The sequence below is a fragment of the Acomys russatus genome, chromosome 23 (assembly GCF_903995435.1).
Source record: "Acomys russatus chromosome 23, mAcoRus1.1, whole genome shotgun sequence".
NCBI lineage: Eukaryota > Metazoa > Chordata > Mammalia > Rodentia > Muridae > Acomys > Acomys russatus.
In genome coordinates, this window is record NC_067159.1 from 23659808 (window position 1) to 23676436 (window position 16629).

The 16629-nt window shown below is 45.7% G+C and overlaps 1 protein-coding gene and 1 long non-coding RNA gene across 3 annotated transcripts in view; both read right to left on the bottom strand.

The window, feature by feature from the left end:
- Abcd3 (ATP binding cassette subfamily D member 3) overlaps positions 1-16629 on the bottom strand; it is a 221766-nt gene that overhangs the window by 56879 nt on the left and 148258 nt on the right. The gene's annotated exons all lie outside the window — the stretch shown is intronic.
- LOC127206413 (uncharacterized) lies at positions 473-14787 on the bottom strand. The gene is made up of 3 exons (XR_007832794.1): positions 14633-14787; positions 4198-4303; positions 473-698 (listed from the first exon to the last, which is right to left on the bottom strand). It is a non-coding gene; the product is annotated as an uncharacterized LOC127206413 (long non-coding RNA).

Here is a 16629-nt window from a genome sequence, read left to right on the forward strand (position 1 = left end):
TACAGCCACTAGGAAATGTGAAAAGTGCCGGTGGGATTCATTGTAATCACAGACCTAAATAGATCCATTAATCGATTTGCATTTTAGCATGCACTCAATATGAACACTCTATGAATATTTTATATTTTTAAAAACTGGCATATATTCCACCTTGGCAGCCATAGCCATTTTTCAAGATTTTGGTGGTCTTGTGTAGGCTTTGGTGATCAGGCTGGACAATGAAGTTTTACAGGCTTCCGTACTTGGCTACAGTAAATTAGGGGCTAGAAAGCTCTAGTCCATCGTGGAATCTATTTCATGCTATTGGTTCCTGGTTCAGTAACTTCGTATGCTCTGTTTATCTGATGTTCAAACAAGTCCTATTCAGTGTGTGTGTGTGTGTGTGTGTGTGTGTGTGTGTGTGTGTGTACAGATACATAGTTAGTCTAATGTCCAGTAGTGGCTCTCAAAGTACAAGAATGCGCAGAATCCCAGGCTAGGAATGAAGACATCACACACCAAGCTACTTACTCTCTTGGTAAGGTGTAAACTTTGTGGCATTTGAAAAGAGCACTTCCTTCCATTTAGTCTTATTCTGGGGGACAGATAGGACCCTTGCCTCATAGGTCTTGTGCACATCCTGAACGATCTCCTTTGTGAGGTCACAATCAGTGTGTGTGGTTAAGTTGCATTTGTCTTTCCAGTCCTTAGATCCAGATCTAATAGAAGGAAGGAGAAAAGAAACGGGGGGGGGGAGGTTATGGGGTCTGTGTCCATCAGGATGGACGGCCTTCTGCCCGAGTGCCCTGAGCTACCAACTGCAGCACAGGAAACCTGAATAGCACTTCCCACCCTGAGCACTGAAGTGTCAATGCAAGGTCACCAGCCACCAGGTTGACTAAGCTGGATTTTTCTTTAATGTATGAGACCATGGAAGGCCAGAGACACCAACCAACTTTCAAAGTCACACAGTAACTAGAGGCAGAGCTGGGCTTGTTTGTTATATTACATTGACATGGGCTAACTGTAGCTACAACAATCAGAGCACATCTCCCCAAAGATGAGAGAAAAACACTACAGGTAGTGCTGGCTAACAAAGTTAGTGCCTTCAAGGTTAAAGGACAGGTCTTTCTTTTATAAGGCACCATTGAAGAGAACATAATTTGAAAATCATCGCTGAAAGTAAAATTCTTTGAAAGGACAAAAGTGATCATTGGCTATATCATCACCCCTGAACTCCCATCAAATGGATGGCAGGATTCACTGCTCTGTGGTCCATATGACCCTGCCAGACAGACCCCAGCACTTAAGCCATGTTCCACATCTCCATATCACCTTGCTTAGCTCTCACCTCTCCCTTGGTGGCTCCCCTCCAACCTTACTGCCATGAAAGCTCTGACCGTGCAGGCTCTCTTTGGACCAAGAGTTTTCTGGTTCTCACCTCTCTGCCAAGAAGCAAGGCTTTGGGCTTTTGATAAATATGAAACTGCTACCCTTCAGGGTGAATACACTTCCCATGACCACACACATTAAAAAGAACCAGGACTTCCTTAGGGAGATTTGCACATGAGGAAACATACATCGAACATATAGGAGAGCCAGTGGTTGACTACCCATATGAGAGGATCATGAGAGAATAATTAGGTAGGGAATCTTTTATTGATAGTCTTTACCATTCAACATAATGTATAGAATATGACCTAACAACGATCAGGGGAGTCACACATAGATTCAGTGATCCACAGAGAAGGGGCAAGACCACACCCACTTTAAAAGGCTTCAAATTCTCTCTAGGTTAGTGAAAAACTCCACAAGCTTGGAAATAAAAGTCCCTCCTAGTTTACTGAGGAGTTTCAAGAGGAAACAGACATTCACCACCTGAGGGAGAGGTTGTGTCTGGAAGCTTCTATATTCAGCTTCAGACACAGCACACACTCTGGACTGGATGGCACAAGTCATGGCACGGTGCTGAGGCTGGGCCTCTGATGCTTCCCAGCTCCTTGCAGAGAAGATACCCTGGATACTCAGCCAAGAGCTTTGGTGCCTCAGAGCAGCCCTTGGCCAGCACCACACAGCCAAGCTCCAGTGGTGTGGGTGGGCGTGGGGAACAGAATAAAGGGGATTCAGGAGAAGCAGTGATGAGCAGAGCTTTCCCTTCCTCCCAGCGGTGGGGCCTTGCAGCAGACTGGCAGAGCCTCCTCCAGACATGGTACATTTCAGTTCCAGGCAGCCTGCGCACCCAGGCCAGGCAGTCAGTGTGAGCCCTGACTTCCCAGAGCCACAGTTCCATCTGGACAAATGACTGCTTGATTCCCTTAGCCCTGGAGTCTCCTTCCCCCTGGGAAGGGTAAGGACTAGCTCAGGTCTCAGGCACTGACTGATGGAAATGCGTCCAGGATCACCCAGCTCAGCAGCAAAGGCCTGAGGATGGTGAAACCCAAGTCTCTGGGAATCCTTAAGCTGTGCCCTGAGCTCTGATCTTTGCAGATGTCCTAGTAATAGCCACCTTTAAAACTCAAAAATTACAGCTAATAAGGGCTTCTATTTCAAAAATCACGTCAACCCAAGGTATATTTCCAATGTTGTTCCAATTAAGACAACATATTAGAAGATAACCATTTCTCTCCACATTAAATCTTCATTCCTAGAAGGAAAATGGTTTCCTGAAGTAATGTCAGTAATTACTTTCCTAAGAAATAATAACTCTCAACTGTTAGGATTTGAACTGGCCAGATTAGAATTTGTTTTAAGTCAAGGTCTCCCTGTACATTGCCAGTTGTCCTGGACACACATGCAGCCTTGCACTCCTAACCCGCTGCTTCATATAACTAAGGTGTTTAGGGATTACAGAGTGTCACCATAGCCAGTTCAACTAAATTGGGGGTGGGCATGGCACATGGATTATGGATGGGGCACCAGGCTTTGTACATGGCAGACGAGAACTCTATCACTGAACTGTACCCCCTGCCTGTGAAATGATAACTTTGACTTGATTTGTAATTATAGATTAGGAAACTCCTTTATCTCTATGCATCTAGGCACAGCTGTCCACACACACATGCACAGGTGCACACAGCCTCTCTTCCCCTGTGGTTTGGCAATAGTCATCCTGGAGCTCATTTTGATAAACAGGAAAGCTGTTTAAAAGGCCCACACCTGAGCCTGGCATCCTAGTGCTATAAAAGGCTTGGCACAGGCTGAAACAGCACAACGAAGAGGGAAAGCATGCTTGAATTTTCTCAATTGTACGCAAGTATTTATGTCACCACTATTAAAATAATTTCCACACCAGGCAGCCCCAATTTCTCAAGCTCCTTGCACATCTCCTAGAACCTATCAGAAACCAAAAGCTTCCCAAGAATATGTAAAAACCCTCAGGAAACCACGTGGCAACGCTGAGACTTAGACTAACAGTGTTGCATTACTTGCTCCTGAGAGCTGTCAATCAGTGACCAGGCTTGATTGAGTTAAACAGACCCAGACAGCAAAGGATGTAGACAGTCCTTCAGTGTTTTCTAAGCCACTCGGTGACTCAGGAGTCTGGCCTCCACAGACATCCTGTGTACAACCAAATTTTAATTCACAGAGTCCATACAGAAATGAATCAAACACTGCTTCAGGCAAATATAGACACTGAAATTCCTCCTGCCTCACCCTCACATGCCAGGAGCAGCTCAGTCTAGACAGCTAGTGACCAGGAAAGGCACTGGTGCTTCAGAGAGATCAGCTGCCACTGATCCCAAAGCATACTAAGAGAGCCTGTGTGAGCGGGTTCACCACTCCATGGCTTAATGCACTTATTAATTTTCCTACAATTACACCTCAATAACTAGACATCATACCATTTGTTTATTTGGTTTATACTCTTTATTTATTTTGATTAGGAGTCCATGTGTTGTTGGATGGCTTGGAACTCCTTATATATAGTTACGAGTGACTGTGAATTTCTAATCCTCCTGCCCTCACCTCCTGAGCGACATCATACGAATTCTATGTGACACTGAGGAGCTCACCCAGGGCTCCTATCATATCAGTTTAAAGTACTGAAATGCTTCTGCCTTGATAAAACCTGACAGTGGCCAGAAAATTTCCATGAAAACATTGTCATTTGCTAAACAGCCTCATGCAACAATCAGCTTCAAAGAATCTGTACCAGTGCACAAGAGACAGATGAGCAAAACCCTTAGTCATTGTTCTGTTTTTTTTAACCTAGCTTACCTTATCTGAACAGTGTAGACATAATTGATGGGATTGGGTTCCCACTTCAAAATTGTCTGGAAATTAGTTGATTTCCAATTTAAATTAAATGCTTTCCCTGAAATGCCTAAAAGAGAAAAAAGAAAAAAAGAAGAGGAAAACCCATAAAAGCACTGTAATTGCATGCACTTCTTTCTGTGGTCACCACTCTGTGCTAACAGTCTACAACAGTTTCCTAGCCTCCACCCTCAAAAGGAGCACATCCTTGTTGTCAACCACAACAACGTTGCTAACTTATAGAGAAGAGAGTGGTGTGTATGTGTGTGTGTGTGTGTGTGTGTGTGTGTGTGTGTGTGTGTGTGTGTGTCTAATTTTTTTTCTAGACCCATATCGTCCTCCTGGCAACATCCACACAACTGGTGGAAACACCTAAAGACCCTGGAGTCCTTTAAGCTGCTCAAGGGAAAGCCCACTTTATAAGGACAGGGAAGGAAGGCCCAAGGTCCACGCAGGTGCCAGAACCCCAGACCTTCTGAAGCAGCCAGACTCGGATAGCGGCAGCCAGGAAGGGTTTCAATAAGTTCGAACCAGGGACTTTCCCACACACGTTGAGACAAGTGAGAAATGCACATAACAACAACAAAAAAAACTTAACTCGATCTTTCCCAGTGTAATCTAAAATATTCCGACACCAAAACTCCCACGGAGAGCAAGGTAGACATGCAGCCCACGTGGCAGCTGTCACATGGTGGGATGCCATCCCATTAAAATGCCCTGATATCAAGGTCTCCTTTTGCAAGTCCTTGGGTTTCAGTTTCTGCCTCACCCCAAACAGTGGGCAGATTGGGTGTGCACTCTGTCTTCCCTGAGCTAACAGCAGCATTGCTTCTATCAAATCAGAACTAAAGCTATTAATTAGGGCAAGGCACACACCTTTTCAAAGATAACATGCAAGCCACGAAAACATGCCAACTTGGGCAGAAGTGGATAAAGGAGCCAGCCACGTTCAAAGTAGTAACATCCTAGGAAGCCTTTTCCTCAGAATTATAGCGGGATCCCTAAATCACCTTATGCAAGCAAAGTGAAGGCACAGAGCAGGCACCTTCTGTGGGGACAACAGCCTGGGTCAGGCACTATCTACCTGCCCTATGTTCTGTCAAATCTTCAGGGCATGCGCAGTGGAGTCCACAAGTGTGGCAGAACAGGATGGACCCAAATCAGCCCCCAGACAGCAAGGTCTGTTCCTTGTCTCCCCCAAGGGTATATGACCCAGGTTTCTCAGGACTGGTGCCACTCACCTGTAGCCCCAGTCACCTGAGAAAGGAGGAAACCAAGAAAGGTCTGTATGAGAACGGCTAGGACGCGAGGGTGCACGAGGATCAACACATCCAAGGGCTGGTCTAGTGGTCAGAAGCCTTGCCACGCATGGTGGCATACACTTTTAATCCCAGCGTTCCGGAGGCAGAGGCAGGTGGATCGCTGAGAGTTTGAGGCTAGCCTGGTCTACAAAGCGAATCCAGGACAGCCAAGGCTACACTGAGAAACCCTGTCTCAAAAAAAAAAAAAAAAAAAAAAAAAAAAAAAAAAAGCCGAAATTCTTCCGCAGAAGCAACATGTGGAGGCTATGCTACTAGATCCATCCAAGGGTGTGGGATACAGGTAAGGGCTCTACTCAGGCCACCAGGATCTCTGTGGGGTGCGTTATAAAGAACCATGAGGGCACCCTCACATTTCTATTCTGCACAGCATCTGCCAAGGTCTGTGACTCTCTGCCCCCTGGCCCTGGTCACTTGCTTTCCTAATGGGCGGCTCAGTGTCAGTGCATACCTGTACACTGTTCCCTTTCATAGGAAATTCAGAGACTCGGAAAGCAGTCACTCAACCCGGATTCAAAAGTGCCTCTGAGCAAAGAGCTCATCCTTTGGTGCACGCACATCCTTGCATTGCAGAGACCCGGGCTCCTGGGCCCATCTCTGGATGAACAGCCTGGGTTGTTTGCCCAGGAGAAAGGATTCCCCTTAGAGGGACCTGAGTTGAAAGTCAATGGAGCCTTAAATTTCCTGTGCTTTAGATGTAAGCCGCGCCCCTGGCAGAGGATTTATCAGGGTCCCCAGACCATCCCTGGTAGCCAAGGGCAGTTTCAAGTCCCTGCCTGAGCTCCCAGTGGTTAGCAGAATCTTCTGTGATTCTCTTGGAAATTGTTCAGGGTGGTGTAGTAAATTAACATGTCTGCCATGCACAAGAGCCCTGGATTAGGTCTAAGGGCCACCTGGCACCCCTCAGGCCCGTTCCCACAGTGCCTGAGGAACTGCAGCCTGAGGCCTGGCAGAAGATGAGGGTGACTTCTGTAGCCATGGTGTCCCAGGAAGGATGGTTCTCACGTTGAGGAAGGCAGCGGCGAGTTTCAGTGTACTCCTCCCAAATGCAGAGAAACAAAAAAATGAAACTGAAAAGTAAATAACATCCTGACTTTCCAGAGGTTTGCTCCACCCCTACCTCCACGTCCAATGGCCTTCTAAATGCTAGGAGTGGACCCAGGAGCTCACCCAACCCAAGCACACCTCTGTCATTGATGATGTCACTTGCAAGCTTTGGTTTTCTTCACTTATTTCCTAGCTTCCCTTTCTAGGCTGTTCTGTGAAGTTGTTCAGGCCCGAGGACGTCACTTATCCTGTTGGTAGCATTTGTCCAACATCTTGTCAAAAGATTTCTTGTGATTTCTCTTTGACTGTCTAACTCGTTCACTCCTGTGTCCCACTGGTTCTCAACCTTCCCAATGCTGCGACCCTTTCATACATTTCTTCAAGAAGAACAAGAACAAGAAGAAAAGGAATAAGAACAAGAAGGAAGTAATAAAGATCCTGATTTACTCAACTTATTATTTAGTGAGGGATTACTGTATATGGGACAATATACCAGGAAGGATGTCTGGGTCTTTTTTGTAGAATAGCCTGTCAGCTAGTCAGGGAGAAAAGGCAGATAGATACACACTTCCTACATGGAAAGAGCAAAACTGCAGGATGAGATGCATAGCCACATCTCACTAGTGCAGTGAGAAATCCATGCTTGTGGCAACTGTGTCAGCTTTGGTAACACACAGATTTCCTGGCACACAGCAGAATCCCATGTCCTGAAAGCTTTGTTTATGATGTAAAGCTGCTCCAGACCCACTGCAGAACTCTCTTCTGACCAAGTCATCGGAGAAGGTTCTTTGGAGAAAACAGAGTTTGAGCTATGTCTTCATCCATCCTTTCCAGCCATTCTAACAAAATACCTTAGTGCTCACTTTAGCATATACAAGGAGAGGAAGAGAAAAAAAGAAAGGAGAGGAGGAAAGAAGAGAAGAAGGGAAGGGATAATTTACAATAACAGAAATCTCAGTGCCTGAGGCTAGGCGTCTAACACAAAATAACCAGCAGACTCGGTGTTTTTCTGAGGCTCATTTCTGGGCTTCAAAGATGGTGACTTGTGTCCTCACATAGCCAGGGAGGGCAAGGAACCCCCTTGGCCTTTTCATAAGGGCACTGATGCTTTATATACTCCAGGAAGGGAGACCTTTTGACTTAATCACATTCAGAACAACACTCCTACCTCCTAACAGTACCATATCATGCATGAGGTGCCAACATAGGAATTTTCAGGCACACCCACACTCAGATCATGGTGAGCTGGAGCACAGCGGAACAGCAGGGCCTGGGGCAGAGGGCTGAGGGCTATGAGCAGAGGTGCTGTGATGGATTTTGGAGTACAGGAATCCTATAGGTGAGGCACGTGTCTCCACATTGAAGGCCACATAGTCAGCCCTGGTGCAAGGCCTGGGACTACAGTCACCAGGCTATCCCCGAGGAAGCATACTCTTCTGGTTATAGCATGTCAGCAGGATTGAGAACTGAAGAACTGAGTTGAAGTCACATAAAAACAAGCAAGCAAACAAACAAAACAGAACCTGCAGCCTACACGATGGTAGGAAGACAAGAGGAAGGGACAGCTGTAGGAAAGCAAGAAACAGCAATGGCTTAGTGACTGACATGGGTGGGGCAGGAGGAGCAGGGGAAGGTGTAGGGACACAGGAGGGCAGCACTGGTCAGCAACACAAAAAGGTGGGCAGCTTAGATGAGCTTAGAGATGTTGAGGCTGAGGGGCTCCCTGGGAGTGTTACCAGAGTAGAAAGTTCATCTCAGCTTAGAGAGGAAAATGAGGCTGAAGGGAGAAATCAGGAGCCATGCTGGACACTCTCCTGGAAACATCTACAGCGTTAGAAACTCTAAAACAAGTGGCAGGAGCTACTCAGCCTGAGGTAAAGGGGTGTGTTGCCATTCTTGAGCCCAGGAAGCTCTTAGAACAAATGGTATAGTTTCCCCTGTCTCCTTTCAATCAGTTTCTGTGTCATAGGACCTAGACCAACAACCCCAGACTCACGTCCTCCTGGCTTTGTCATACCAGGACACAAATACCAGTACTATTAAAGGATTCCAGTTGTTTCTGCTTGAGGCTGGAACCACTTGTGGGCAATCTCTGTTGCCAGAGGAGCATCCAAGTTTGGGTCATGTGACCTGTCTTGGAGGCAGAGATTGGGTCTGAGACCAGAGGAACAGGTCTGTAAAGCTACTGCACAGATGGCACAGTCCTTATTCCTGAGGCTTTGATGAATAAAACGACAAAAAGCAAGTAAAGAGGGAAAGATTTGTAGTTTTTTCCAGTTCCAGTGGTGTAGAGTCCCTTGTGCTGGGGGCAGGCACAGAAGCAGTAATGTATAGTTGGAGCAGCCGTGAGGAGTCAGAGAGATGGCATTTTATCCACACAGGACACAGACAGAGGGAACAGAAAGTAGCATGGGGCTACAAAGCCTGTCCTCATGATGTGCTTCATCCAGCAAGGCTCCAGCTCTTTAGAGTTCAGTAACACCCCTTCCCCCAAACAGCACCATAACTGGAGACCAAGTGTTCAAATACAGGAGCCTATGGGGACATTTCTCATTCAAACCATCACAGGAGGAAACAAGAGCTACTGCTGGGCCTAAGACATAGAAGCCCTTGGCTAGAGGAGGAGGGTGACCTTGGAGGACTATCCAGAGAAGTAGAGAAGGGGGGGCGGTTTAAAGGTTGCGGAAGAGGAGACCATGGAACTTCATGTGGCAAAAATCCAGGTGTATGCGTGGCTGTAATGGGTACTGGAAACACAACCACTAAGGAGAAAGCATTAAACTACAGGGGGAAATCAATTTTCACTGTAAAGGAGATACCTTGATCTCTCTTTTCTGCCTTGCTCTGGATGAGGACAGATGGACAGTGAGGCCTCCAGGGCTGAGAACAGAGAGGAAGCTCTGGGGACTTGCAGACACTGGAAGCCTATTCTGAAGTCTGAAGACACACTGAGATGAACAGCTTTCCCCATGGCTGAAAGCCGGCTCTCAGGGCTGTAGAAGAGGCGAGGAAGCTGAGGCCAGCTGCCTGTGTCCTTGACCAGTGTCACCATTGCTTTGTCCTGGGCCAGAGGGAATCTCACACAAACATACACCTTACAGTAACCTATGGGGAAACTCAGGTGTGTGGTAGCACTATGTGGAATTTAAAGTGCTTAGATGCACCATTTCTACCTTGTTGAGGAAGGAAGGCCATTTTTAAAGAATGTTTATTTTTACAGTTCTAGTTGGCACATCATAGGTGCTTCTTGCGTTGAGAGGAATAAAACAGAACCTAGAGGAAACCATGATAGTTTTTTTGGTAATGTACCTATTAATGAAGCATCTGTATACATCAGAACTAAGAGTGACAACGGAGGAGGTGGTGTGCGTTGGTGCTTTTCTTTGGTCAAACTCTGTCCTCAGAGTACCCTCCCCTTGGCTCCAGATGCCTTGGACAGCATCACCCTAACTCACAGAGATGCTGAGATGTTCCCATTACTTGTCCTCTGTGGTTCTCAGGGTGTTGTGGGGCTCCATGGATTTCTGCAGAATGGATGAATGTACTGCTGGTTGTTTACCTCACGAACATCCAGCGCTCATGAACTGCAGCCTGGGCATGGGCATGGGCATGGCCACATGGAGGCCTGAGTGTCCAGGGTGTTCAGCCTCCACCCTCAGCCCTCAGCCCTCCCTGGGTGGGGCTGGCTGTTCAGGTCAGGCTGATCTTCCTCTGGCAGCTGGCAGCCTCCTCCTTTGTCTAACAGCTTCATCAGGATGAATTAATTGTGAGCACAAGAACTTAGTTCCATGCTGCCTCTTAGCCTAATTTCACATCAAGAACTCATTTATCCTTTTTTAATATTTCTTTGGACTCATATGTCCTGAATTTTACTCCATTTTATTATGTATCTTTTTCATCTTTCTAAAAGGAAGAAAATTTAAATATTTGGCTTTGTATTACTCTAACAAGTACCTGAGATAATCAACTAGAGAAGAGGGGAGGTTCATTTATTTTGGTCCATGGTTTCTGAGGTAGTAATCTATGGTTGCTTGGCCCTGTTGCTGTGGGACTGTGGAGAGACTGAACACGTGGCAGAGGGGACCTGTTGATTTCATGGCATTCAGTCCTCTCTCTGTCAGTTCTACCTCCTCCTGGAGTATTTCCAATCTACTCTTCACTGTTGATTTCAGGACAATGCCAGTCACTTGCATTTTTTGACTTTGGATTTGAGGCTGGTTTAATGGGTCCTTAGATGCCTCTGGGAAATCACCTCGAGGGATTTGGGAGAATCATCTCTTCCTCTTATCCCCTGACTCCAGAGATGGAACGATGTGTTTTTATTCCTCTTGAGACTGCTCTCTGCTTTCTCACCTCTTCCATTATCTTATCAACCAATCCTCTGTTCTGCTTATGAAACCTAGAGTGGTTTGTTTTTGTCTCTTTTTTCTCTTTCTTTCTCTTTTCTCCTCCCTTCCTTCCTCCTTCACTCTCTTTCTTCCTTGACCAGACTCTCACAATGTCACATCCTACGTCTGACTTTGTGGGAGCCCTCAATTTCCTTCCAACTGCCATGTAGGATGAAGCTCTCTCACAAAAGGATCGGCACCTCACAAAATAATTGTGAAAACCTGTTGCTTGTGGAAGATCTCTGACATGTTGGAGTGGCTCGTTTGTTAGGAAGGATGGCATGTATGTCATAATTAGCGTTCTAATGCAGCTGTCCTTGGCTCTCTTTGATGGATGGTTTCAGTGTCCAGGAAACATAGTGCCTTCCTTCTACAAAGTGATATGGAACTTGCAAATAAACTATGTACTTATTCCTGCATACTTTAAAATAATCTCTAGTTGCTTACAATACCTAATATGATGCAAGTGCTATCTAAATAGGCGTTGTAGTGCACTGACTAGGGAATTACAACCAGGAAACATGTCCATATGGGTTCAATGCAGATGCAGTGTGTTTATGAATGTTTCTCATTTGAGGTTCTCTGGGTCCCACAGATATAGAGGGTCAGCTATATGCTCTGCACACTGCCCATTTAATTTCCATTATTCCAGGCTGAGGAGACTGGGGTGACTTTGTTGTCTTTCTAACACTGGAGGCAGCTGTGGATATCTGCTTATCAGTCACCGAATGCCAGGCCTCCACGTCATTTGAGCCTCAGCCATGGATGCCTGTGTGAACTCAAATCTAGACACAGGGCAGATATCTCAAAGGACCCAGCAGATGATTCGTGGCTGAAGATTTCAGTTAACAAAAGACTCAGTGGGAAAGATGTGATCTTTGGGGCCAGACACCGGAAAATTCAAATGCTAGCTTTGCTTTTCCTGGGATAGTTTTGTGAGAAATTACTTCTTTAAATAAATCTTTGGGGGTTTTTTGTTTGTTTTTTTTGGTTTTGTTTTTTTGTTTGTTTGTTTGTTTGTTTTGTTTTGTTTTCTCGGGTCAGATAGAGAGGGAAGGCTGCTCTGCACTGTGCTAAGCACAGTGGATGACGGGCCCCTGGAACCTCATGGGTAAAAACAGCTGCTGTTATGTCTGCTGCCCTAGCATGAAAATGTGAGAAGTCAAGAAGGCCCCACCTTAAATGTAGGAAAAATGGCTGTGGCTGCCAACTCGTAGTCATGAGGTAACTGATACAAAAACAATCAATCAAACAAACAAAGAAGAACTGACAAAATACCCTCAGAGGGAGAATCACATCTGTGTGTAAATAACCCTTCACTGCTCATTCTGCCCACACCTATGCAGGTAGCAATTTTAAGCATTTAGTTTTACATTCTCCCCACCCCCACCCAAAACAACAACAACAACAACAACAACAAAACCTACTGTTGCAAGGTATTTGTGTTTGCATCTTACCTAGTTCAATCTAAAAAATTTTCACAATTCTACATCAGAACAGCTGTCACTACCCATAAGGTAAAGTATGGGTTCCAACATAAGTAATTAAATAAGTCAGGTGAGCACTCAGAGCACACAGAGTGTCAGCTAGCTAACTCCAGCATCTCACGACACACTAGACAGACGCTCAGTCCTTGTCACAGAGTCACATCACTCTGCCCAGTTATAACCTAAATGATAGAGCACATGTCTCAGATTTCAGTAAAATAATTCTGTCTTATATCACATTCTTATGCATATTAATCAAATAAATAATACCTATTAAATGTTTTGTATACTTCCTTTCTAAGAGAAAATGCTTTTTAGTTAACCACCTGGGACAGGTGAAACCAGATAATAATATGTACATTTTATTCATCTCAAGACTTTGACCCAATAGTTATGAGTATGCTGTGAGTTCAAATTTAAAGTTTAAAAATAATAGATAATTCTTATTGTATAATTGGAATCAAATGGGAACATGTATGAAAACTAAAAGTCTCCTTCCTTTTCACTCTAAATCTCTTCTCCTCTCCACAGGCGGGCAGCGACTGTCTGTTTTTCTAGATCATAATGAAAAAGGAAAGAAAACTCAAGATCCAGGGAGCAAAGTAGGAAAACAGAAGACTGCCTTCACTCAGAGTGTGGAGGCTTGGGCCTTTGGGCCGATGCCAAAGGCAGGAGTGGGGACCTCTCAGGGTATGGAGGGTCACTCAGGGCAGCATGGGGGCCACTCAAAGTTTTCTACTTGAACCAGAGGTCTGGTTGGCTCAGCCTAGGTGCCAGCTATGATTCTGAGCACACCAGGCTAGAAAGGATGAAGTGCAGCTCTCACAGCTTAGGGTCTACAGGATCTGCTGGGAGTTCTGGGGTGGGGGTTGTTCACAGCAATCCCCTAGCCAGTCTCTAGGTTCCTAACAACCTCTGGCAGCTGTGCACCACATTAAAAAGGACCAACCTGCCACCTCATCTCTGTCTTGCACTCTTTCTTGCCTAGGTTTTCTCTCTCCATCCCTGTATCTGGTACACCCTTGCCTCCTCCCTTTCTCCCTCTCCCATGGTCTCCCTGCCTCAGTCTCTCTCTATGCTCGTGGCTCGCTCAGGCCCTATCTGCTCTCCCCTTTCCTTCCCCCAAACCAATTGCTCCATATCGTATCTGTCGTATGGCATCTCATTCTTAATGATAACAGGGCTGATGGGAGGGATGGGAAGAAAGCCTCCTCTGAGGATTTTAGTGTTCCAGCTCTCTTCAATGATACTCAGGCAACCAGCTCGCATGTGTTTGTTTGTGGTCAACAACGGCTATATGAACCTTGGGGAATGGGAAGAAGTTTCCACGTTGAGTACTGGTCAGGGCTAGGGTGTCATGAGTGCTTTATTTGCATGGAGAGGAATTTCAGGTTCTAGGTTACATAACTACCTCAAAACTGCAGGTGTGGCAGCCACTGAACTACATGCAATGGGCAATGCAGGCAAAAACAGAGAGGGCGGCCCTACAACTGCCAGTCTCAAGACAGAGATTCTTAGAGTTTGGACACGTCTCAACCTCACCCTAGCTACAAATCACTTTCCCCTGTCACAGTCCACGTGCCCCATAGAGGGCCAGGCCACTGCTACTGTCCCCTGATGCTTTTCTCCTGAAAGCACTCAGAGCCCCTGTCTGAGGAGCCCAGCGGGATACTTATAGTCTTTTAGTCACAACACTGCACACCCAGAGAGCGTGTTCACGTGCACACATAGCCCTGTGGTAAAAGTCCATCCTAAGTGCACTTAAATATCTGCCATGTCAATAACAACAACAAAATCTTCCGTGTCCACAAGCTGGCTGTTCCACAGACCACTCCTCCCACCCTCTACCCTCACAGATCATGGTGTCAGTAGGAAAAACAGGCAGAGAAGCTGTGAGTTAATACTTAGCTACTCGCATCCTAACTGTAATGTTCACACCCAGTGCCCATAGAACTTGGCCCATTGCAAGTGCCCAGGGCAGCACTTGGTAACCAAGGAAACCACGTGGGATCATGTCTACATTCCCATAGGAGAACCCAGAAAAAACTAAAACAACCTAAGGCCATTTCTCCTTGAATGTTTGAACCAAAGAGCTACATGTTGCTCTGACATGAGGGCAGTGAAGCCTCCCAGGGAACTGCTGTCCATGGCCACTCACCTCCCAGGATACTGGTCCATTGGTCTGTGCATTCCTGGGTGCTTTCTGCCCTCCTTTGGTCTTTTTTCCTGGAGAGAATCTGAGCTTGTACAGTAAAGCAGTAGCCTGCTCCTTTGTCCACATCTATCAAGAATTCATTAGTCTTTGTTTCAGCTTTTTTCTGTGAAAACATGAAAAGTTCTTATTCACACAGGCTCAGACTGAGTTCTTTCCCTTATGTGGCTGAGGAAGGCGACACCAGGGCTCTAAGCAGAGTCTATGCAGACATCACTGAGGGAGGAATAGAAGTGACCTGGCTCACCAGTAACCCTGATAGCTGCTAAGGATGCCTTTGCCAAGGCAGAAAGATACAGCAAGTACATCCAACTCAGCCCAGTCTCTTTTTTTTTCTGTAGGAAAAGAAAGATTGAATCACTGAAGAAGGCACAATTAGAGGCTGGGGATGTAACTCAGTAGTAGAGAAACCTGTCTAGTGTACAAGGCCCTGAGTAGCAATGCCCAGTGTCACAAAGCAGCATGAAAGAACACACACACACACACACACACACACACACACACACACACACACACACACACTCAAACACACATGCATGCACATAAATGAAAATTAGTTAATAGGTTATTTCTTCTTTGGGATCCCCCATATGAGAATGTGGGAGAGGACAGTCTGATCTGGCTACTTGGTTGTGAAACTGGAATCTCTGAAAAGACTCTGCTCAAGGACACAAGGCAACTAGCTCAGAAGTGACAGGCAGAACAGGGGTTGGTTGTCCATACCATCATGTCAACCCCCATTGAACTGGGAAGGAAGCAGCCTGTGGAGAATCTAGGATCTATAAAACAAGGCATAAAATGAATGAAAAATCATCTCACCCTTTCTGTATTTAAGTTGTTCCAATAAGTAAGTATATAACTCAAGTCGTTGCCAAAAACTCCGCGCAGGGTGAGGAATGTCCCATTCGTGTCCTTTCTGACTAATGTACTTGAATCTTTCAACATCACGTTCAGTTTTGTACCGTCTTGTGTGAAGTGATGAATTACTGGCTGTTCGAGTTGTGCTGAAATGGGGAAAAATGATCTTGAATGGAAATTAAAATCAATACAAAGAAAAGATCACTTAGTTACCACAACTGACAGCCTCTCCTTGGCTCCTATGGAACGTCTGGACAGAGTGAGCTGCTGCAGCAGGAGTGATGGCCGTCCTAGAGCTGAGTCCCAAGACAGCACAGAGCAATGCCATCCTCTGGAGACACAAGGAGAATCTTCCTTACAGCCACTAAGAAATGTGAAAAGAGCTAGTGGAATTCATTGTAATCACAGACTTTAACAGATCCATTAATAGACTGGCATTTTAGCATGCACTCAATATGAACATGCTATGGGTATTTTACACATTAAAAACTGGCATATATTTCACCTTGGCAGCATTATCCATATTTCAAGAGTTTGGTGGCCATGTGTGGGTGATGGTGACCATGCTGGACAATGGAGTTTTTCAAGCTTCCATCTTTTAGCTACAGTAAATTAGAGTCTGGGAAGCAAGGAAATTTTCCTGGTCCATCAGGAAATCTATTTTAAGCTATTGATTGCTGGTTCAATTAGCTCAGCTCGTGTGCTCTGGCTATGTGATAGTCAAACAAGCCCTCACTCTATGCAAGTCACAGGAGTGTGTGTGTGTTTGTGTGTGTGTGTGTGAGAGTGTGTTTTCTGTCAAATTCCACAAAGGATTTGGTTGGTATTGCTGAAAGCTTAAGGTCTATAAAGGGTAATCATGGCTCAGGGAGAATGACTGACAGGAAGGTGACATGGAGAAACACAAGGGCAAGCACACAAAGGTGTCCTAAGAGAGGGGCTTGTCAATGGGGACCCTAGGAAGACAGCCACATCCATCTGGATAATTGGACCATCAGGGCAAATGTCACAAGGAAAACTCTGGTCAGTTGTCACTCATCCTTCTCACCATCCAGTCACTCAGCAATCTGAGGGTACAGAGAAGG